At 37.4% G+C, this 23,713-nt stretch overlaps 1 protein-coding gene across 3 annotated transcripts in view; it reads left to right on the top strand.

The window, feature by feature from the left end:
- Window positions 1–23,713, top strand: part of LOC306860834 (kinesin-like protein KIF1B) — a 72,281-nt gene that overhangs the window by 3,003 nt on the left and 45,565 nt on the right. The gene's annotated exons all lie outside the window — the stretch shown is intronic.

The following is a 23,713-nucleotide window of genomic DNA, read 5'->3' as shown; positions in this document are numbered from 1 at the left end:
AGAACAGAAGTGGAACTGATATTCTGTTTGAAACTAGAAGGAAAGAAAAGTCTCTCTGTGTGAAATCCCCTTCTAGAAATGTGAGAGAATTTCTGCCTGAGGGAGTTGAGCTTCTGAGGATGAAGATACTGTGTGTCTTCAGCTCAGGTCTCTAGTTCATCAGTTAGTTTATAGTGGACTGCATTAGTTTAGCTGTAGAGGAAGAGAGAGCCAGTGAAAGAAAATGAGTTGATGTTATCGCCCGTATTTTGGGTGTTATCGTTATTGCAGCCTAATGAAGAAGAACGTGTGATGAAACTTTTGAATAAAATTGTTGAAATTCTGTCCCAAGAGTTATAGGCCATGTCATTATGATGAGACCATTTGTTGGAAATAATTGAATTGGTTCCCTGAGTGTAGGCCTAACTCAGTGTAGTGTATCAGATGTTTTTTGAACAGCATATGGGTTATTAAGGTCCATTTGCAATCGGTGAGTCATTGTGCTCACTGAGACGTGATTCATCGCGCTTTTCTGAACAAGGTAACATCAGCCGGTTGAGCACAGAAATGGTGCTGTGCTAATTCTTCAGATGCATTAGGAAAGAATCTGGACCTATGTATCCTTTTAAGTTGGAATGACAGCATGTTCATTTTAGATTAATTGTTAGAGTTGGAGCTTATGTTTAGTTTTTAATGTAACTTAAAACCTGTTTTGGTTTTAATTAGAGCTGGGTATCAATGCACATTTCCTGATTCGATTCATTTCACAAGCTTGTAATTCTGTTCTGATTTTAATTGGATACTTCTAACATACTCTGCTGTTCAAACGTTTGGGATTTGGAAAGATTTTTTAAAATGTCTTTGTAAGAAGTGTCTTATGCTCAACAAGGCTGCATTTATTTGATCAAAAATGCTGTAAAAACAGTAATATTGCAAAATATTATTACAATTTGAAATAACTAATATATTTTAAAATGTAGTATTTTCTTGTAATGGCAAATCTGAATTTTTGAGCAGCCATTACTCCAGTCTTTGATGTCGCATGATCCTTCAGAAATCATTCTAATATAATGATTTGGTGTTCAAGAAACATGTATTATTATTATCAGGGTTGCAGGTTGTGCTGCTTAATGTTTCTAAAGTTTTAAAGAATTTATTGAAAAAAAAAAAAAAAAGTATATATTTTGAAAAATGTTAATGTTTTTACTGTCACTTGATCAATTTTAGATGTCCTTGCTGAATAAAAGTAATTCTTTCAAGAAAAAACGTACTTATTCAAGACTTTTAAACAGTATTGTACATTATAAAATGTACTGTTGAACGGCAGCTGTGCAGTTATTTTTATTGATATAAATGAACTAGTTAATTAGAGTTATTTGGTTGCTGCTATACAGTAAACACCACCAACATAGAGTAAAAGATCGATTTGGGTTTTGAAGAATGAATTAAAATAGTAATCAAACAAAGTTTGTGATTAATTGGTAAATCAATATTTTACCCAGTTGTAACATTCTGAAGCTACAAATCTCAGGTCTTTTTACACTAGTGCGTTTTCATTTTAAATTGGCCTTTTAAAATGAAAGCGATCCTCGTCTACACTGGCATTTTCAACAATCTCTGTCCACACTACACAACCGTAAATGCATGTCACATGACCATTCATGCAGGTACAACCATAGGTATGTATAGGTAGATTCTCTATTTAGATTGCAGATGCGTTTACGTGCTTGGAGCAGTCGAATGGGGCGTGTGCATATATATATCTATGGGTACGTTTGTTTTGGGTATCTATGTTTTGTTTCGTTTACACTGAAACATAAGTTCAAACTAAAACGGGGTGACTCTGCAGCATTTTCAGAAGTCTCAGTTTTCGAGGGTCGAAAATGCCGGAGTAGTGTAAACAACAGGCATAACTGTAGCAAAAGCTAAGCGTTTTAAAACGAAAAGATGATGCATTGGACATTCCTTTAAAATCGTGCTTTGCCGAAAGTTTTTATAGTCTGGTGTGTTAGTTTGATTGTGGGACAGTTAGAAACCAAAACTCGGCTAGGTTCCAGAACTTTAACACATTCATCTTTTTAATAATGGTGTTATCTCATCCTGAATGGTTAGGCTGTAAGAGAGACGCTTTTGTCATACCAAACACATTTCCTTCATTTACATACTCATTATTTACCAATAGCTGGCCTACACCCCATGGTAAACAAATGGGATCGCAGGGCGTACAAGGTCACCTGAGAGAAAGTCAGAGCATACAGGGAGTTTCACAGGAAGTAGAGCTCAGAGACTGCAGTCACACAGCCTTCTGGCACACATTCAGACTGCATCCTGAAACCGGAGCGTGAGGTTGGCATTCAGCCCACCCCCTTCATTAGGACAGTTCTGCAGATGGTATGCTGGGAATGTTGTCTTATTAGAGTGCTGAGCTGTCAGGGATGCTCGTGACAAATACACGCAGCGAAAAGCAGAATGACCTTAATGTTTGGTCTCAGAAGTGTTTCGTTTGCTCTGGGACGTGGTAACAAAGTGATGTCAACTGCTTAGACTGCATGTTGAAGATGAATGTTTGTTTTCCTTCCTATTGAAGATGCTCTCTCCATTCAGACTGAAGCAGATTTAAATAAATTAAATCTGAATGTATATGTATAAATATTTTTTTCACCATATTTACTTTCTTGATACACAATATATTAGTATTCTTCTTTGTAGTTTTCACAGTATTTTTTTAAGTCTTAACTTGTTTTGCCTCTGAATTGAATCAAATTGTTTTAACAGGCCTACATTGGGCTTCGTACTATTTAAGTGGTCCCACCTGCCCACTCTACCTCATAGATAAAATTAGATTTTTTTTAGTTCTCATTGCAACAGAAAATGTTTTTGATATATAAAGAGACTGAATGTATAGGTAGCCATTTTTCATTATTACTTTATGTGCTGCAAAATGTCTGTTTCTAGAGGATTATGTGGGTGTTTGTTTGAGTGGAGTTTAAATACGGTGTTTTGAAGTTGAATACTGTCATTCATTTCTGTTTTTAAGAGAGATATTATTAAGCAGTGGGTCGTATGGAGATTAAACCTGTAAAACCCTTTCTCTCTCAGATCTCTCCTGAGAGATTTCACACAGTCTTTGCTTCTTGCCTCATCCACAATGCACTGAATCTGTTGATATTGTGACCTTTTCTTTTATGAAGGAAAACTGTTGAGGCAATGGAAACTCATCTCTCTTTCCATCTTCAGCAATGGTGTTGTGAACAAATATCAGTATTATTAAGTGGGGAGAATTTGAAACCTCTCCGATAGTAGACCGGTTCATAAAAGGGATAAGATACCCAAAAATGAAAATTCTGTCATTTACTTGCCCTCATGTCGTTTTTTTTTCTGTCGAACACAAGACATTTGAAGAATTATTTCTGTCTATAATCTGCCACGCCTATTCAGACACTGCATTTTGAAGAGGGGGGTTAAAAACAAGACAGAAAATAGCTTATTACCTCTAAATTATGATATTTTTTTATGTAAAAATCTTGATAACATTATAAATGGACCTCAGAGAGCAGTACAAAAAACAAAACAAAAAAACATTAGGCAGTTCATGACCCCTTTTAATGTGCCATGCATGTCCAGTGTGCATATATTGTCTGTATAAAGGTGCAGTTATATTTACCTCTGCTCAGTGAATTTTTATTGGTAAAATCAACACCATTAAGTCACTTCAGTAGGTATCCACACGATTTATGTGAGTGTGAAAGATCTCCCCATGCAGAAATTGTAACAGGTTCAAATTGGTCGATTCACCCTGTTGACCTACAAAAAAAGCTCCTTGGTTTGAAAGTGACGTCTTTGAAAGCTGTGCTTCATATCATGTCACATATTTTTATATGCAAAATTTCACTGAAATTTGACTGCACCTTACATAGGGTTTCAAGTATGGCTCTTCTAGGCATGTGTATGTGTGTATAAGAATCTCCCTTAGAAGTCTGTACAGTTTTTGAAAAGTAGACCGTGCAAAATCATACAATCTAAAACATTTTGGGGTTGAATTTGCACCAAAATTAACTATATTATGAAACTGTTGTTACTGTGATATAACATGACTCGTATACGATTTTGTTCATACAACTCACTCCTTATCAGCATTAGATTTTGACAAGTAAGTAACATCTCACACCATTTGACAGAGCAGCTCAACTTTGATGTTGTTTGCTGATGCTTTTTAAAGCTTGGGATTTCCCCAGATGAAAGTGAAAGTGACGTGATGTGTGGCCAAGTATGGTAACCCATACTTGGAGTTTGTGCTCTGCATTTATCCCATCCAAAGTGCACACACACAGCAGTGAACAAACACCCGGATCAGTGGGCAGCCAATGCTGCGGTGCCCGGGGAGCAGTTGGGGGTTCGGTGCCTTGCTCAAGGGCACCTCAGTCGTGGTATTGAAGGTGGAGAGAGTACATTCACTCTCCCCACTTACAATTCCTGCCGGACCTTTTGGTTACGAGTAGGGCTGGGCGATATGACGATATTATCGTATATCGACGATGTCTCGTAAGTATCGCGATGTCGATGTCAACAGTCAGGTTACAGACGATTATCGACATTATCAGGAAAAAAAATGACAAATGATAAACCTAGTAGGTTGCAAAAAATATTTTACACAGCCCCATAGTCACCATGCAGGTCTTTTGGCATGCAAGAATTAAATAATTTAGTAGGAGGGTTGGGAATCGAAAAGCTATTCCAATTTATGAAATCGGATCAGATGGAAGGTCAGGAACCGAATTACCTGTTATAAAATTAAATTTCGATTCTGCTTCTCGATTTCTGTATGCGCATTTATTGTGATTTCAAAAGATTCAACTACAAGAAGACAAAGAAATAGAACTAGCTTCTGCACTCGGGCGCTGTTTTCCGTGCTGCACGCACGCACGCGCACACACATACACACACACACACACACACACACGCCGCCTCTTATATACACGAACACTGGACTCAGCTCTCTTTCGCGCATTCTTACACATTTGAATGGACAAATACACACAGAATGATATCAAAATATCCCATAAATACAATCGGTTATGTCTTAAGTGAACTTAAAGAGTTGAGAGAGAATACAAGGGTGCATTGGATCCGTACATTGACAGCAGCCGCAGCCGCCAGTCATTAATGTTAATCAAAGAACAAAAGAAAAGAAAATCCCTCACTGATCTTGACTGAATCACTTTTGTAACCTCGGTTTATATTTTATTTGTCGTTTTTCAGCGCTGACTACCATAATGGCAACGTGCATCTGTGTATGCGATTTTGGAGATGCTTTCCAATCCTTTTTATCCTTATTTAGGGTATAGACCTATTCTATTTTGATCTGCAGTTTAATAAAAGTTAAACAGAAAAAAGAAAAATAGTAGCACTGCATGCGTTTCTGAATATTTATTTAAATGATGTATAACGATGAAAAACCACAAACATGACGGTTATAATTAAAATACGCAAATTCCTTCACAACGCACATTTTTACAGATTTTTTTAAACTGTGTATACAGTATAATTAAGCTGAGATATAGCACTTTAAATTCTTAATTCATTTGCAACAGATTAAGGCATTATAGTTCTAGCCTAGGCCTATCTCAGCATGCACGCGTTCGGAGTTTCGGCAGCCCAACACTGAAAATTATATTATGGGCATTGTATTTTGAATAATAAAACAAAAATTATAAAAATTAAAATACAAAAATGAAATTTAAAAATTACCCCGCTTCTTCTAAATAAAAAGTAGTTATTTTTATTTAATTAAAAACGGGCCAAAAGAGACCTCTGAACTAGGCTACCGGAAAAGAAAAAAAACCCTCAACGTTTTTGCTCAGAATTCGTTTTTAATCCCTGCATGATTTTAGGCATGCATGATAAATATCAAACAGCCTACGTTATAGCTTGACTACAAGTTTTAAAACAACGCAGCAATTGTTGTATTCAAGGACAGTATACTTACCATCATGAAATGTCTACACAGTGCCAAAAAGAGAGACATCGGAAAATAGGCATATTTTATTCAAGATATTAAATTAATGAATGAATGGAGGCATTTATTAATGACATCAACATGCATTTATCATGTCCAACTTCACCATGATGAACTTAAAATTGGGTTCTATTATTTTTCCTCAACAGTTCTCCTCAAAAAACAAAATTCTTTTCAAACTTGATAAGAACAGAATGGAAATTATTAGCAACACCAATATAACAGTAAAGCTAATGTTTTCTGTTAGTTTAAACACAAACTATGAAAAAGTAAAAACGAAACTTTAATGTGGCAATAATTAAGACCGAACTGAACTATGTCTATGGTGCATGTCGGCAATGTTGTCTCGGCTGGGGCGGGGCGTGGTGGAGGTGGAGCTTGGGTAGACTATATTATCGGATATCGCGATATTTTTTATGGCGATTATCGATAATATATTTTTGACATATCGCCCAGCCCTAGTTACGAGTCCGACTCTCTAACCATTAGACCACGACTGCCCTAAAGATGATGATAAAACGAGCAAATAAATCAAATAGACCATCACTGAAATGGGGCCCAAGGTAAGTCTAGACACTAGAATATCATAGAGGCTGGTGGATGGGATCATTTGGCCGATAAGTAACCACAATGCTCTAACAACCAAGTAGAAGAGCTTAGCAACAGCATAGCAACAGTTACTCTGACCTCTTATTTTAGACCGTTTCAGCTCTGCTGTGCATATAGATGGAGTCATCCTGACAGCAGACCATTGGGGACCGCCAGTGCAGACGTGGGAGGGAAGAGTTGTCTGTAAAAGCTTTGCACACTGAAATTGAGAGACAGAAGAGCTTTTATTTATTGATTGAGAGAGAGAGAGATTGAGGTGAAGGAGTTCATAGATTGCTATGGTTCTTCTGCCACTGGGAAGGTCATCTTGCTATTGGGCTTTAAGTGCAGACAGAAACGATTGACCTGATTACAGATGTAATCCTGTGAGCGTGCCTGAGGTCACCACTCTCCTCTGTTAATCCCAGTGACCCCTGCAGGTGCATGGGCGTCAACTCAAAATGTCACTTCTCACCATGCAGATTATAGCTACACCTGTCACTAAATTCGGTAGATAAAGAAATGGAGTGATTCTAATGAAATGTTCTATTCAAGATGATCTACTTACATTTTTATTTTAAGATATTGTCATAAATTATTCATTGATAGTCTTTCCAGACATTTCAGATTTCTTCTGGTGTTCTTTCTGGTGTCTTTGCACGTAACTTTTTGCTTATAGCACATTTCGATTTCGTCTTCTCTTAATTCTAGAGACCTTGGTTCGCAAACTTGTAGATGGATTTATGTGTGGATTTACTTTAAGGATTTATATCATCCAAGTAGTGCTGCTAATGAATGTGGAATTATGTAAGGTAGGCCTGTCCCCTTATTACATAATTGCCCCTCTCAACCCTTCTAATAGTCATGATTTGATATAATCATTTGATATTTCCAGTCTGATGTATTAGTGTGTTATGTGAACTCTCCAAATGTACTTGGAAATGTGAAAAACGTGCAAAGCATCAAAGCCTTATGAATGTATAAAAAGGCTTTAACATGCATTGTGAGCGCATCACATTTAGGTTTCTATTTTTATATTGGCATAATGTAAAATATTGTTAGCCATTACAAGTCAGACCTTTTTAAATTAGTGAAAGTAAAAGATGGAAATGTATTTTTGCAGGACATTCTAATATTCATACTACTACTATTCTGCCCTACATAGGCAAAAGACCTTAACTCGCTAGTGTGAAACTGAGAAAAATTACTTGAATTAATTTGTCTGGACAAGTAAAAAACTTTATAGGTAGAACACTGGAAATTTGGCAATTAGATGTTTTAGTAATGAAAATGATCTACATTAAAAAATTGTGAGCTCAAACTTGATTTGTATCCCTATTTTGAAGTTAATGTACTCTGCCTTTGCATTATCTGCAAAAACTGAGAAGTCACACCAAGGCAAAAGGCAGTAACTTCCACATTATAAATATTTGATTGCTGATCACCATTTACAAAATCGTTATAGTAACACCTGTATAAAATCTACTGATCATGGGCTATCTCATATTGGCTATATTACATATAGTAATGTGACTGTATTATTTATTTATTTTTTTGACCGTAACAAGCAGACTAAAAGTTAAACGTGAGTGGATACCGTTTTGCAACCAATTTATTTGCTATGCTCCGTAACGTAAAAGAATTCTAGACATAGCATAAGGCATGCAGGCATGCTCAGAAATGGGTGTGGATTAAACATCTCCAACAACATTCAGCACTATGGATTGATTTTATCGGGTTACAGGTAGGATATGGATTTAATTGCGAACTTTTAGGCTACTGATTTTATGATTGATCATGCTACATGCAATGGCATTCAAGTACACACGCATCCAACTAGAAGTGACAGCCTGGTTAATAATCTGCATTACAAAAAGAGGGGAAAAAATCTTTAAATGTTATTCACAATTATGTATTGCTGCCAAGCTGTCTTTACAGTGCTTTGTTATATGGAGCTGTTTGGTAGATTGCAATCTAATTCGTTTGTCTACACCGTAATTAAAATGCCGCAGACTTCAGTGGACAGTAAAAAAAAAAGGCAGAACACCGCATAACTCCAAGCCGGCACCGTAACTTCATTTTGACGCGTGGCTAACAAAGGCAGAACACCGTAACTCAATTTGAGCGTTCCAAACAAAGCAAAAGAGACGTTACTGGTGTTATATGGTGTTCTGCCTTAGTTTCTCTGGGGCTTTTTGAAGTTACGGTTGAGACGACCCATTATTTTCTCTGAAAAACAACGAAATTGACTCAAGATACTTATGTACATGATAAAGGATGTCTTGAATATCCCAAAAATATCAATAACCCATTTTCGTCAAAAATGAAAGTTACAGTCTTTTAGGGCTGGGTATTGTGACCAATTCTGCGATTCGATTCTTATTTTTATGGTTTCGATTTCGATTCGATATCGATTAGCTATCAATATTTCATTTAAAATGTTAGTTTTGCAGACATGGGAACCATATTTTGATATAAATGCTGGTAACTGAAACTCTCCTACTTAAGTTTATTACTGAAATACACATCTATATTAATAATAGGGTGCACACAGTTGTTTTTTTTAGTGGAGCAATTCGAAAGATGGTGACACCTTCAGGACGAGAGGTGAATATTCATATCCTCGTACGTGAAGCACGCGCATTAAGAATCGATTCGGGGATTTCCCGAATCGATATCGTTGCGTTAAACTGAAGATCGATTAAAATCGGAGAATCAATATTTTTTTACCCAGCCCTACAGTCTTTTGCCTTTGCACGGCAGTATTGATACTACTACTAATTATAATACTAACAATAATAATAAAATATATTATTATTTGGTCTCTATAGTTCTATTTTATTATTATATAGATTGGAGTGTAATATTTTATTAATATTTATAATGTTTTATTTATGCTAATCTGCCGTTATGCCATGATCGTGCTTTTTCTGTATGGTCTCATTTCTGCCCTCCTTGTCAGCTGCTTCCCATTTAGCTTTGTTTTTGGTACCTCACAATGTGTGATGCTTGCAACAGAGATTAGATGTAGAACAGCTGTTGCAAACCATCACTGGTACACCTCAATCTTTTACCAGCCGTCAAGTAGCTGGCTGATGTCTTATTACATTTGTCTTCTTTATCACTCACCATCTGTAACTCTTAAACACCGGCTGTATCTTCTTATTAGGGCAGCTGTCTGTATACAAAAAATTTAAAATGAACACCTGATAAAAAACTAGATAAAAATGCTTTTGACATGAGAGACAAGACAGCTAATGGTCATAAGTGGCTTCTAATGTTAGCATGTAACTAAGCTAATGATAAAGTAATCCAAAATGTAGCACGCAAAGAAGTACATTTTAGAGAATTAAATAAATTTTTCCCGGTAAGTCATAATACTTTTAAATACATGTATGACTTTCCTTTCTCCCCATGTTTGACCCCATGTATACAAAGATTATTGCTGAAATAATCTTTGTATACATGGGGTCAAAAATATGCTGGGTATTTAATGTACATTTGAAATGGGATTAAAGTGGAAGAGTGTAGGCCCTTTGATATACCCTCAAGTTTTCTACTGATGTACTGTGATCTGATTTAGTAATATTTGTCCCACCACATCTTCATTAGGGGTTCTGAGAAGCAAATGTTTGTGATTTTGCTGCAGGCCAAAAATAAAACCTCACTAATAGCATACGTTGGGGCTCGCTGACCAGCTGTACAAACACGCTTATAAACACTTTAAGACCACAGCAGCATCTGCATTTATGAAATGTGAGTGATGAGAGACTGAAGTCACATTTAAAAAAAACACTCTCATAACTGTCATCACAGATTTGTTAGTTCTTCTGAACTCTTGTATTTCTAAAGTACATTGACTTGCGAATGATTTGTAGGGCCCTATTAAATGTTTTTATTTTATTTTTTTTATTCAGTTTAATGGTTAAATTGAATTTCATTAATAAAAAAACATGTCTAATTACTTCAAATCATGAAATGGCAATTTAACAGCAATTTATTAAGATTTCAACTTTATTTTATTTTTATTTATTTTATTTTTTTCTCATTCAGTTTTATTTTTACCAAATTCTATTTTCCATTACTTTTCTGGATTCCACTTTTATGGTTTCATTAGATTTTAATAATCAAAAGCTAATTAATTGATTATTACATTTTTCTGCTAAATAGATTATGGTAAATATTCCTTAAAATAATGTTTTAATAATAATGTAGTATTAGTAGTAGTACTATCATTACATTAAGTAATATATTTCTGTCACCGTTTCTAGTTAAACTGAACTTTTAATTTGACGGGTGGCTGTGAAGACTGTACGTTTCTCTTTGTATTTGATGTATTTTTTCCCTCAAAAGAAAGGGTCAAATGCCCAATGAAGTGACACTCAGAGCAGTTCTAGAGATTGTTTATGTGTTCATGTACTCATATATTAAGAACGGCAGAGGCTAAACCGCATATTTGCGTTATTCATTCACACAGACACAGAACATGCAGGATTCATATTTAAAAAGTGTTTTTGCAGCTTAATATTCACAGATACTAGTCCATATCGTGGTTTGATTCCAAGTATACTTTCATTTATTATTCCAAATTTTGGCAAATTCCATGACATTCCACGTTATACAGTAAATTTAATTTGTATGACTGAATTCCGCGATTCTGTCCACGTTTTCTGCAATGAGGAAATCATAGGGCCCTAGATATGTAAAGAGTTTGACATTACCATGTGGCTTCTACTCCTGAAATACTTTAATAAGCATAAAAATACGCAGCACACACACAAAAATTGGGAAAAATGCTACTTTTAGATTACCTGACTATTTTATATCAGTTGTTTCAGTGAAGGCGTAAGTTTATTTATAATAATTTCCCTTCCCTGTGTATTCTGGGATTGTCTTTACCATGGATACAGTAGTATTAATGGTATTTTGGCAGAAACAGTTTTTAAAAAAAATTTATAATTTCACAAATCTTACAGATGAATTTTTACGTAAATTCAGTGATCTTGTCATCCAGATATAATCTATTTACTCTGATGACATTTCCTTGTAAAGGGAAGCTGGCTGTTTTCCATGCCAGGCTGGTCTGTAATTACCCGTATAGTGGGTCTGGATTGATCTCCTGCTGGAGTGGAGCAGGGATGAGATGAGCCGGGGGGTGGGTGAGAGATCCATCGGTGAGGCTGGGAACAGCCTCAGTCACATGCACGAGAGCGTGAGAGAGCATCACAGCCTTGTGCTTGGAACGAGGGATTATTCTCCTCCTATAAAGATATAGATGCGTAGACAGCTGCAAAGAGGAAGGAATTAGGACACAAAAACAGTTCTCCATCCACATCACATGACTGAGAGTCATGTTTGCACCTCCTCCTTGAGGAAGACAAGGGCAAGCGGTTATATCATCTCATGCTTAGAATGAATCTACCTGTTATTGATGTAAAACGACTTTCCACTTCCTGGACTGTCTGCAGTGAGGTGGAACAGCTGTTATTATTTGGCATCCTGCTCCAGTGAATCTTAAAGGTGCTATAGAATGGAAAACTGTATTTACCTTGGCATAGTTGAATAATAACAGTTCTGTACATGGAAGAGCAAGAAAAAGCGAACCAACCAACTCTTGTCAGTGAGTAGCTTGCAACATTAGAACAAAAGGAACACTTATTGATAATTCCAACTCAGGAAGGAGACAAGGGGCAAGTAATCAAGACTGATCGTCAAAGAGATGGGCATCACATGTGTTCCACAATAGAAATCACGAGCTTCCTTAGATTGACTTTTCCCCCACATAGAAGACACAGACCAGACTGAAATTCCTTTGTTCACAGAACATGTCCCTATGTCTTACACAGAACCTCACAGAGACTGTCTTTTCCATATGAACCTAAAATCATCTTAAAAGGACTAATGAGCAACTAATGATTTCTATGCATAACTCCATTTAATGCATGTAACTCACACATTAGACTATCATGTTTTAATCACATATTATGTATGTCTTTTTAATTGAACGGCCTAAGAGTTCATATTCATGTTTAGTATGTGTGTTTGAATCTTCTTGCTTAAAACGTTTCTTCCAATTAATTCTTTGTCAAATGTATCATATTCTGGTTATAGAAATCACATCCAAAAGTATATTTTGCAAGAGCGTGTAAAATTCGGACCATGTGACTGATACATGATTTATGTATTGGGAGAAGCAGAGCAACACCCCTAGCTAAGATAAGGTCTAATTGGTCAACACACCAGTTGAGAGGGGTCCAAAAGCCGAGTTTAAAAACTCAGGACACCATCAAATCCCCTCTCTGCTCTAATTTTTAGCCATGCTTTTTGTCATTACTTTGTGTTCTTTGAGCGCCATTCCAGCATGCATCGACCTGCACGCCAGCTGCTACCACGATGAGAAGAAAAACCACCTAGTCTCGTTACATCATTTTATTCTTTTACTTTAGTTTCTTTTCTTTCCGTTGAGTTTCATGTTCAAAAGTTAAGTTTGCCGCAAAGTCCTGTTCGACTGCACAACTAGCAACTGACTCTGGAACCACCTCCAGCCAATCAGCAACCTCGGGAAACCCCTTTTCTGCAACAAAAGGGAATCCCTTAACACAAAGGCAACGCAAGTAACGTCCAGATTTTTTCTGAGCTGGTGCATTTAATACAAATTTTAGCCTCCTTCAGAAACTCTGATTGATGGTTGTTCAGGTCTATGCAATAGCACATATTGCTGTAAAGTTGGGATTTCACATTTTCATTCTCTTAAACTCATCCTTTCCTCACTCTCTCTCTTTCTGCAACGTGTGAATGCGTGTGTTCATGTGTTAGATTAGTTTATGTCTTAGATTTATGAAATATTATTTATATTGAAAAGAGAAGTATCTTGTGTTTTGTGCTTACAAGTTAATGTCTTAAACTGTTGATCTTGTTACTGTGCTATTTAATAGTGTTTTCACTATAATTTGGATTTTAATATCCAGTGCAGAGTTGATGTTATACGGCTTGTTCAGTGAATCTCTGGCCGTGAAACAATGATTCTGTTCAAATTCCCTATGAAATCTTAAATGATTCCCTTTGAGCTAAATTGACTTGTTTCCCTTTACATTACATATTACCTTGCACAAAGTTGTCTAATATGTTTTCATTGTTACTTATGCTTTACCGGTTCTCTGCTATCTCTCGCTACCCCCCAGTGCTGGTTTCTGTCTGGGAGATGAATGTGAGAGTGGCAGCAGATAGAGCTTGGTAGTCCAGGCACGGCTAGTCGTGGCCACTACTTTTATTCATCCTGTATTATTCATGGCAATGAAAAGCAGAATTTAAAAGAAAAACATTGAATCTGTCCTGGCCGCCAGTCATTTGGCATGGTGTACCTGTGGTCTGGACTCTGTCTGGAGTTGGAGGCCTGGTCCGCACCCACATTGAAAACTGCGGTATCACATTCTGTGCCAATGCCCTTCAGCTGACCTCCAGTATACACAAACGCATGAGCGTGTATACAAAGATATGGATTCAATTAATCGCTTCCGCTGTTCCTTAGAAGTTAGAATGGTGTTATTATTCATCTAGGATTAGGCGTCTGTCAGAACTGTCTTTTGGTAGCAGTAACTCGTGCTGACTCAAACCCGTTGCCCATTTCAGTCCATTGAATCCCTCAAACCAAAAACCACTGCATCTAACAGTGATGTCGTCCAAACGCTGAGGCTGTTTGTAGTGGGCAGGATGGTGAACAGCGCTTTAAAAGTTCTCTTTATTCTTCTTAGGCCTGTGGTGGGAGGAGTTTAATGATCTCTCAGTTCATACTAGGCCGAAGTCATTATGGTTTTGGTGGAGACACAAAGAAACGAGCCCATCCAAAGCCTAATAAACAAGCTTTGTGGCCTCAGATTTATTGTTTTCTGTTTTCCCTTGTTTCCTCTTGAACTAAATATTGAAGATTATTGTGCTATGAGTGGAATTCATGTTTTGAAATTCAGCAAGAATAAGAAACTGGGCATCATAGGGTCTTAAATACAAATTTAATTAAAAATTAAAACAATTCATAGTAGTGCACACCCTACCGCAGCTTAGTTATTGCTTAGATTTTCGATAAATCCTCTCTAAATAATAGTGACAGTAATTTATTTTAATTAACAATAATAATAGTAATAACATGTATTTTTATATTTTCATTTTCGTATAAAGTTAATAGGTTAAATATATATTTCATAATATTATATAAAAGTTGTTGGGCCATTCAACAATGTCTGCAGTCTTTATTCATTAGCCTATGTTTAGCTGGTGATCTGTAAAATGAGTTCAGCTTCCTGGACTTTCCCGTTTCCACTGGTGCGAGTGGTGATTTATAAGGAGTGGAACATGTCTGCTGGTCCTGACTGAAACTGAAGAGGTGTCATACACTCACTTACACTCTTACACACTGACGAATAATATGCTGCTCTGAACCTGATGCTGTTTTCTCTTGTGTACAGTATGTTTGTGTATGCTTGCAAGCATATTTTTGTCACACTGTATGTACAGTGCTGACATGAACTTGGCTGTGCTTCAAGGATTCAGAATTAGATCAGTTTGAAAATCACATAAATAGTTCACATTTCACATATATAAGTGTGCGTGTGCTGCATTTGTGTGTACACAGCACGTGTCCCATGCTGTTCTGCAGAATGTAGTGTGACGGTCTAAGGTCTAAGATCAGAAATCTGCCCATTCCTTCCTTTCATTGAGGAGCTGTCAGGCAGCAACTGCCATCTGCTGCTACAGAAATAGACAGGGCACTCCAGACATCTTGTTGGCAGCTGGACAGAGCTTCACTTTTCTAGTGATTCCTCCCTCTCTTATCTGACTAGGTTTACTATCCAGTGCTAGATGATGATAATCATTCAGTCCTCTTCTGAGCACCTTTTCCATATCTGCATTGATCGAACATAAACAAACATTATGAGACCAGAGGAAAGCAGTCCGTTAAATCCGTTTTTAATTAAATCGTTAATAGTTTTTTATTTTATTTCATAATTATAAATTATACATTTGTAAATGTATAGATTATACTTATTGTAGCACGGTGTATATACAGGCATACCATCCACCCCAAAGCATACCATGTCTTCCTTAACAAAAAAGTTGATTTTAAGAGTCGTTTTCTTTGTGATAGGTCTCTGAAAATGTCCATAGGCCTCCATACAGTCATAACAGATGACCTCATGTTTTGTAGAGAGCCTGGCATTCTCTGGCTGCAGTACTTGAACTCAGTATTGTTCTTCAGCCTTCGGTTTTCGTTCTCTCCAGGCGACATGAAAAACTGCGTGGACGGCATTCTGAGACTTCTCAAATGCAGTAACTGAGCCCAGTACTGCTCAGAAGCAAGAAGATGAGCTTAATGCACATTACAGGCTCTGTCTGTATCCTCAAATGCCCTTCGTCAAAACCATTCTCAGATTGCACAGTCTGATGTATGGCAGATATTATTGTTGTGATATCACACACTCGAATGCTGTTTATAAGGAACGTGCAGTGCTATAGTAAAGTAAAGTCGTGACGTATTGTCAAGTATGGTGACCCATACTCGAAATTGGTGCTCTGCGTTTAACCCATCCAAGTGCACACACACAGCAGTGAGTAGTGAACAAATACACACACACACACACCGTGAACACACACCCGGAGCAGTGGGCAGCCATTTATGCTGCGGCGCCCGGGGAGCAGTTGGGGGTTCGGTGCCTTGCTCAAGGGCACCTCAGTCGTGGTATTGAGGGTGGAGAGAGCGCTGTACATTCACTCCCCCCACCTACAATCCCTGCCGGCCGGGGACTCGAACCCGCAACCTTTGGATTACGAGTCCAATTCTCTAACCATTAGGCTACGACTAATGGTTAGGAAGTCACTTTTTTTTTCTTTTTTTTTTTTTTAACCACAACATCTCTGTGTCCATGTTTTTCCATTGCTCAGTGTAATATTGCACTGATATTCTAACACTTTGTTCTCTAACTCTTTTAGGAGAGTCCTTGGTTTAATTTTATAATTCACATATTGTGGTATATAATAAGAGTATCACTTTGTTAGTGATTGTGAAAATGCATACTTTGAGTCCCAAACGTTTATGCCACAGATCACTTCACTGTTGGCATGTAGGTAAATGTATTATTGTATTCCTCACCTTTGAAATGTCTAAAGAGAAAAGTGACAGACTACTTAAGGGTTTGTGGTCACAGCTAGTGTGGTTGAAGCTGCTGTACACCCTTAGCATTTGCTAGTTTCGTGATGATTTGTGGTTGTGTGTGATCTTCAGCACCTGTGAGAAGAATGTCTCCAACCACATTTAATTCAGGAGCAACATTTTAAAAATGAAAGCGGCTGAGAGCTACCAATGTTATACAGTACTTAAGTCTCTTAAATAATGTATCAATCCAAACTGTTAGACTGCGTTGTTAAAATGTGTTGGAAATATTAAAAAAGTACTGATACGCACACACTGAAATAATTTTACCAAGTTTTATGACAAAAGCCAACAAATAAATTAGCAGCACTACGCACTTTTTGTTTGCATAAACCGTAAAATAAAACATAAAAAAATCATGGCCAGATTTTAAACGAACAAAAATTTTTCATAACGTTATCTACTGACATGTACTACGTTCAAATAAAGTTTTGACCATTTTAAAAAATAAAATTATAACATATCAGCCTTTTTTTTTTTTAATAAAAGGATGTCAGAATGATAAATTTTATCTGCTCCATAAACGGTTCTACATAAGCTAATGTGCATTCAAAAAATCTCAACACAACAAGGTAGCCTGTTTTCCATCAACTGGTTAAGATTTTGGTCTGATTTTGCATTGGTCTGAACAAAATATGGCAGACAGACTGAATGAATTTGTAAATCCATAGTTTTACAGCAGATGGCGCTTATGAACTGCAGAACAGAGCTGTTTCCACGGTAAACAAAGCTGCGCTTCTAAACAAGCTTTATAACGCATTACACGGAGGGAAGATGGAAAGAAAATGCCATCGAAACTTTTCTGAAGACAGTCGGTTTCCTATTATGCATTCACACAAATGAAATCATATTCTTTCATATAATTTCCCTCAGCAGTCTGCCTTCAGTCAGGTTTTCACACAAATCAAAACTACTACTTGTTGCACCTCGTGAGACTCTTAATAACTTTGATTGAAGCTGAACTGTATTTACTTTGAGTTTTTCGAGTTGGATTCTCATGCTAAGCATGGACAAAGTTTCAAAAAACAATTTGGACGTAAAACAGAGTATTTCTGTGCCAAAATCTCACTTCCGGGTTCGTACACGTTTCGGAGAGTTTTTTTCGATTGTGGTTCTTGCTGACGTAAACGACGGTGGAACTCCTTATATGGGCATTTCTCCCGGGGAAGAAACGCCGTGCACGCATCAACCAGAGCGAGAGCGTGCCCATCAACACGCTTCATTCGACTGCACAGCTGCACGGGACTCGCTCGGGAAGAATGTCTCTGAAGAAGCGTGTTTTTGGTTGTGAGGGAAAGATAACCTTGTTCAGCTTGCCAAAAGAACCCACCATTACGTGAACAGTGGATACAGTTTGTTTTTTCAGGGCAGCAATGAAGTTTCTCAAGTGTTTTGTTGACGAACGGTTTATAAACAAGGCCTAGTTCGATGCTGGATTTGCACATGGTGTAATACTGAGAGATGAGCGGTCCCAGCTATAAAAGATCCCGGTCATGATTCAGAACTGCAGACAGTAAGTGAAGCGGCATCAAATGTTGGCGATCGGCGCAAGTGCTCGTCACTCTTTAGCTCCGCCCACACGCTTTTCCGTACAGAATCGTAAAGCTGTATCTTTCTTTTATTAATATGATGAAACTAAAGACTTTTTGGAGATATGAAGGATGCAGTACTACTCTATAAGTACCAAAGATTAACATGAGATTGGGTGAAACTGTGTGTGTTAGGTCCCCTTTAAACTTTACTCTTTAGGATACAGCAGGCCAGATCGGTGTCTGCAGATGCCATTCTGGACGTAAATCTTAGCAGGTGGAAATTTGTTTTGCGATCTCAGTAGTGGTCTTAGATTTTTTATTATTATTTTTTTTTTTGGGTGTTATGAGAAAAATATATTGCACAGAAACTGCTCTATCTCAGTTCACACTTACAGGGAGGCAGTTTCTGAAGCGAAGACTGTTTCTTTCTTCAAGATAATTTATTTTGTTATTTATTTTTGTTTTGCTTTTTTATTTTTGTTTGGTGGTATTGTATTGTTTTATTTTTAAATTTATTTTTATTTTTTTACTTTATTTTTGTTTTTGTTTTGTGTTGTGATTTTTGTTTTGAAAACAGAAACCAGGATGAAAAAAACAACAACCTGGCAACGTATTTCAAATCAAACTGTTAGTCAATAGTACATAAACTTTTCTGAAACGAGGCTGAATCGAAAAGTTTCCACAGGCTGCTAAAATGTACTGTCCCTGCAGCGATACAGCTTGTTCTCATATGGTACTCCTGAGGATATATTTCAAGAGTTTAATCCCAGTTTTTGTTTGTTTGTATTAAAAATCTGGCTTTTAAAACCACTGCAGGCTGTTAACAGTGGATATTGATTTGCCTGTGGGCTAAAGAGCAAAGTCTCATGGGGTCCGAAGCTGGAGACACATATTCCACCCGCATTAGGCCAGGCATGCCTGCTATTCTCAGGTCATCTCACACTATCTGAAATAAGCCCAGGTTTATCATCACAGTCTGAAAGTTGATACGCTTTGAGCAGCCAGATGGGTTTTTCATTTTTTCCTCTAAGCTTTTCCTGTGCATACGCAGGTCAGGTGGTGCCGTCTGCTAACTCATTTAAAATCCCTCCTGCTTGAGTTTCCTACAGTGATGAAAGCCATTAGTCTGCGTGCATCTGTACCCAGGCATCCTAGCAGGAAAACCATCGTGTGCATTTTTGTGTTTTTGCTGTGCCAACTTCATCCACCCTGGAATTGGTTTATCAATTGGCTGCCGAAAGTGAGAATTTGCATAATAGCTTCTGTCTGGAATATCCTGACGAACTAGTGTTGTGTTTGTGTGTGCAAGTGATTTAAACATCCAGTCAGACTTTGTTTTTGATGATCACATAACATTAAGCCGGCCTCTGCTGGAGAGGTTTGGGGATTGGGGTCAGGACATTGTTTGGGAGGAGTGAATAGCACGTTTAGTTGTGCATTTGCATAATGAGCGGCTCTCCATTGGCTGATGGGTTGTGGTCTGCTGTAGTGTTTTGTCCAAACATAATTGGATGGATTGAGAGGTTGTTTTGAGAGGTTATTCACTCATTTCAGCCACTTCTGTACCAATTATCCTCATGTTTGCTTCAAACTGTCATTCACAGTTTTGAGGAGGTTGGCATGACTAGACTATCCTCAGCCAGCTGATGTTGTTCATTTTCAAATATGAACCAAATGGGTTGTTTAGGCTATTATTTAGGGTTATTTAGTACACAGTATTCATAAATTTACATTCTGAATTATAGCATAATCCCTGATTCAAACAACAGGATTGTCAGCTACATGGTAAAGTTCTAAAATGTTCACTTTGACTTCGTCACACTTACAGGGAGCCAGTTCCCACGGCAAAGAGTATTTATTCCTCTTAGATTATGTAATTTTATTTAAATTTATTATTATTATTATTTAATTTTTACATTTTAAACTATTTATTTACACTTTTTTTCTTTTGTCCATTTTGCACTCCCTAATATGGCACTTTTTGTATGCCTTTATATAAGCTCCTATAATAGTGTTATAAGAATATTATAGTATTATTGTAAGAATATTTGCATACTTTGCAGAGAATGAGCCATATACTGTATGCTTTTTTTAAGCAGTGTCACTTACCTCTATGTTCTGTTCACTGTTCATGTACAGTATATTGAATCTTCTCAGGCCTAACGTCTGTCTTAATGTCTAATTTACAATCTTAATGTCTAATCCTAATGCTTTCATTTAGAGTCTTCTACATGTTCAGCCAGATTTAAGGGATTTTAAACCATGACTATGTGAATTTTTAACAGTCTAATCGCATTACAATTGTCACATAATTTGGTTTTATATTTCAAGACTGAAAATGAAAACAAGGCTGAGGAGCAGTACAAAATTAAATTGAATAATGCAGATGATGGTTCTTATTTCTGTATTCCACTGTTCAGTGTGGTGGTCGTCATGGTAACTGGTTTAACTTTTGCTATGGCTTGCGTGAGCAGTGCTGCTGATGTAGGAGACATTGATAGAACGGCGACATAAGATCATTAGAACTCTTTGTTTTTCTTTTAATGCGAGTGTGTTTTCCTTATAGGTTTTAGGGACTTTAATGAATGCATAACTGCACTTTGAATGCAAAGCCCTCGCATTTACCCTTTCAATTGAAAATAGCAGAATGAAACCTGTCTGCGTCATACCGATACAGAAACAGACGTGAGTGACCCACACATGTGCGTATGTGAGTGAGCAAGGCCAGGCTTGCCGGTTGTCCACCTGTCTTTCGGCCCCCGTGTTGATCCTCCCATCTCATCAGTGTTCTGATATGACTGGTGAACACAGTGCATGATGGGAGAGGCATTTATAGTCCCTCTGTGCATTTTGTTCCAGGAAAGAAGGGCAGAATGACTGCAGTAATGTAAATCCCTGTGTGTTTTACCCACTGCTCCAGTTTCCATTTGGCCTTAGGTCAGAGGTGTAAGCACACTTTATTTAGCCTCTCTTTCTCCTGAATGACACAGGCCTTTCCTCCGTCATATTGACCATGTGAGGATGCAGGACTTGAGGAAAGGACCTGCTTTCACCAACCTGGGAACGTATCAGTTGTCTTTCCAAACAGACTCACAACTTACCAGCTTTCTGAGAAAGAGGCCTTCTATAAGAAAAATCTTAAGATACCATCTGTGGGTGGTCCTGCAGATTTGTCCTACCCCTTTGCTAGTTAAGCTAGATCATATAGCATTAAGTAAAATTGAAATCTTTTTATAATATTTAATATCTCGATTTATGTATGTCCTCTGAAATGGCTTATACTAGCTTTGCTGTTAACTGCTAGCTATTTATTGAGAAATACTATTATCTTAATGTTATTTGTTTATTTTACTTGTCATTTTATTTCAAGTAGGTCAGCAGTATATGCTGATGTTTACATTTTAAGCCTTTATCAGTCGATTCCGATAACATTCCAAAAATATCATGCATCCCTAATACCCAGTAGAGTAGGTAAATAGTAGGTGAAAAGCATGACACTCATAGTGTTCATCTGATGAACACCTAGCCTAACTATCCCATGAGGCCACAAGAGAGAGAGTCGTGAGTGGCAGAGAAGTAATGCAGATGACATTGTAAGTCACATACACAATGCAAATGAGTTGCATTCATACTACAAACATACATGCTGCTGTATAGAACTTACTTTTTTTTTTAAAGTCTTGCAGCAAGTTCTTCATCAAATGTATTACCTGATCCGGCAGTATGTGATTTTGGACACATGAAATCATTTTATGTTAAGTTACTCACCAGCGAAATCATTTCAAATAGTCCTGTATATTGAATATTCCTTATATACTTTCTAGTCTCATATTCGACTTGTATCTCTCAGAAAGAAGTGCCTCAGTACCCAGCCCTCCCCTCTCATTTCCACTGAATAATAGATTAATTCTGTGAGATTAGCCCGTGTCCCAGAGGTGCTGCGGGGGGATTTACTCATTGCAGGGGGCTCAAACGTCCTCGACTGCAGAGAGCCTCATGCTTAATTAGACCGTTGACTTTTTATGTATAGTCCACACCTCTTTCCCTTCTTTCATCCATCCACCCATGCATCGAAGAGGGAAAAAACACCACATTTCTCTATTTCTGGGCTGATGGGTAATTTTTGTTGCAGCGGGAACAGGAAAGGTTATGTTTTTGTTTGGATTGTCGCTAAGACAGCAGCATGTGCATCTCATTCGTCAGCCTCTTTCTCTTTTTTTCCGCCCACCCAGCCAACTGACCTCGCCACCCTGCGCTCTGCCGGTGGAATGTTCGTCTGGATCGAATCAAGGCCTGAACGCGCTCGGGGGCCCTGATGGCCAACTCCGTGTCAGTCGAGGGGACTGCAGCAGCAGCTGGCTTTCTGATACCTATAAATATCCTACAGTAGATTCCCTCGATCCCACAGCCTTTTGAGCCGCTTACTCCCAGGCTTAGCATTCTGATGGTGTGGTGGTGTTGAGACGAGGGTCGGTCTGAATGTTTGGGACATGCCAAATACTACACAAGCCTTTAGATTCCTGTTTATTAAGACTGCAGGGATATGTAGCAACCTGCAGGGTGGACACCATGTGTGTAATTTGTCAGTGAAAACAGGGTTAAATTTGATTTAAACTTTGATTTAAAACAGAAAAAAGGGATTAATTATGGGTTGTCACATGCAACAGGTGGACCTGCTGATCCCACACAAAGACATCTAAGTCATCAGTTTTTTTTGTTTAGTTTTTTACACAGGCCCTGCTGAGGTGAATGTGTCCACTCTCTCAATTGTTGAAAACAAAAATAGCCCCCAAACAAGTGTTTTACAGTGGTTGTGGAGCAGTTATGCACATGTGACTCTTTCATTTCTCATTGCATGGACATTTCATTCAATCAGAGAAATGGTAATGTTGGAAATTTTACATGTTGGTTTAGCTACAGTGGTGATTTATGTATTTTTGAAGGCTGACTCAATCTCTGTCAGTTGATATCTGGTAATAGTTTAGAGCCAATAATGAATATTGTGTGCTGTTGAGCAGTTCACTTTGCATAAAACACTATCAGTCTATCAGTGATGTACATTTATTGTTATAATTTCAGGTTTCATTTTAATTTTAGTCATTTATTAATTTTAGTTTTTTTATATTTCCATTTTGCTTTAATATTTTTTCTTCTTGCGTTTAGTAATTTTAGTAGGCTATGTCAACTTAAACGTACTCATTTTAGTTAACATGGCAACATTTATAATTTAAGTTTTTCATCGTTATTCGTATTTTATTTTTTATTTTTCTCTTCACATTTTTTTTTTTTTTTTTTCATTAAGGGTGCTATTTAATGCTCTGTTGTGCAGTCTGTTACAATTGGTGTCATTGTTTCAAAGCAGATTTTAATGTTTACCCTCAGCTTTTGTCTTTACTT

The sequence above is a fragment of the Barbus barbus genome, assembly GCF_936440315.1.
Source record: "Barbus barbus genome assembly, chromosome: 41".
NCBI lineage: Eukaryota > Metazoa > Chordata > Actinopteri > Cypriniformes > Cyprinidae > Barbus > Barbus barbus.
This window is presented reverse-complemented; position numbering and strand designations above follow the sequence as displayed.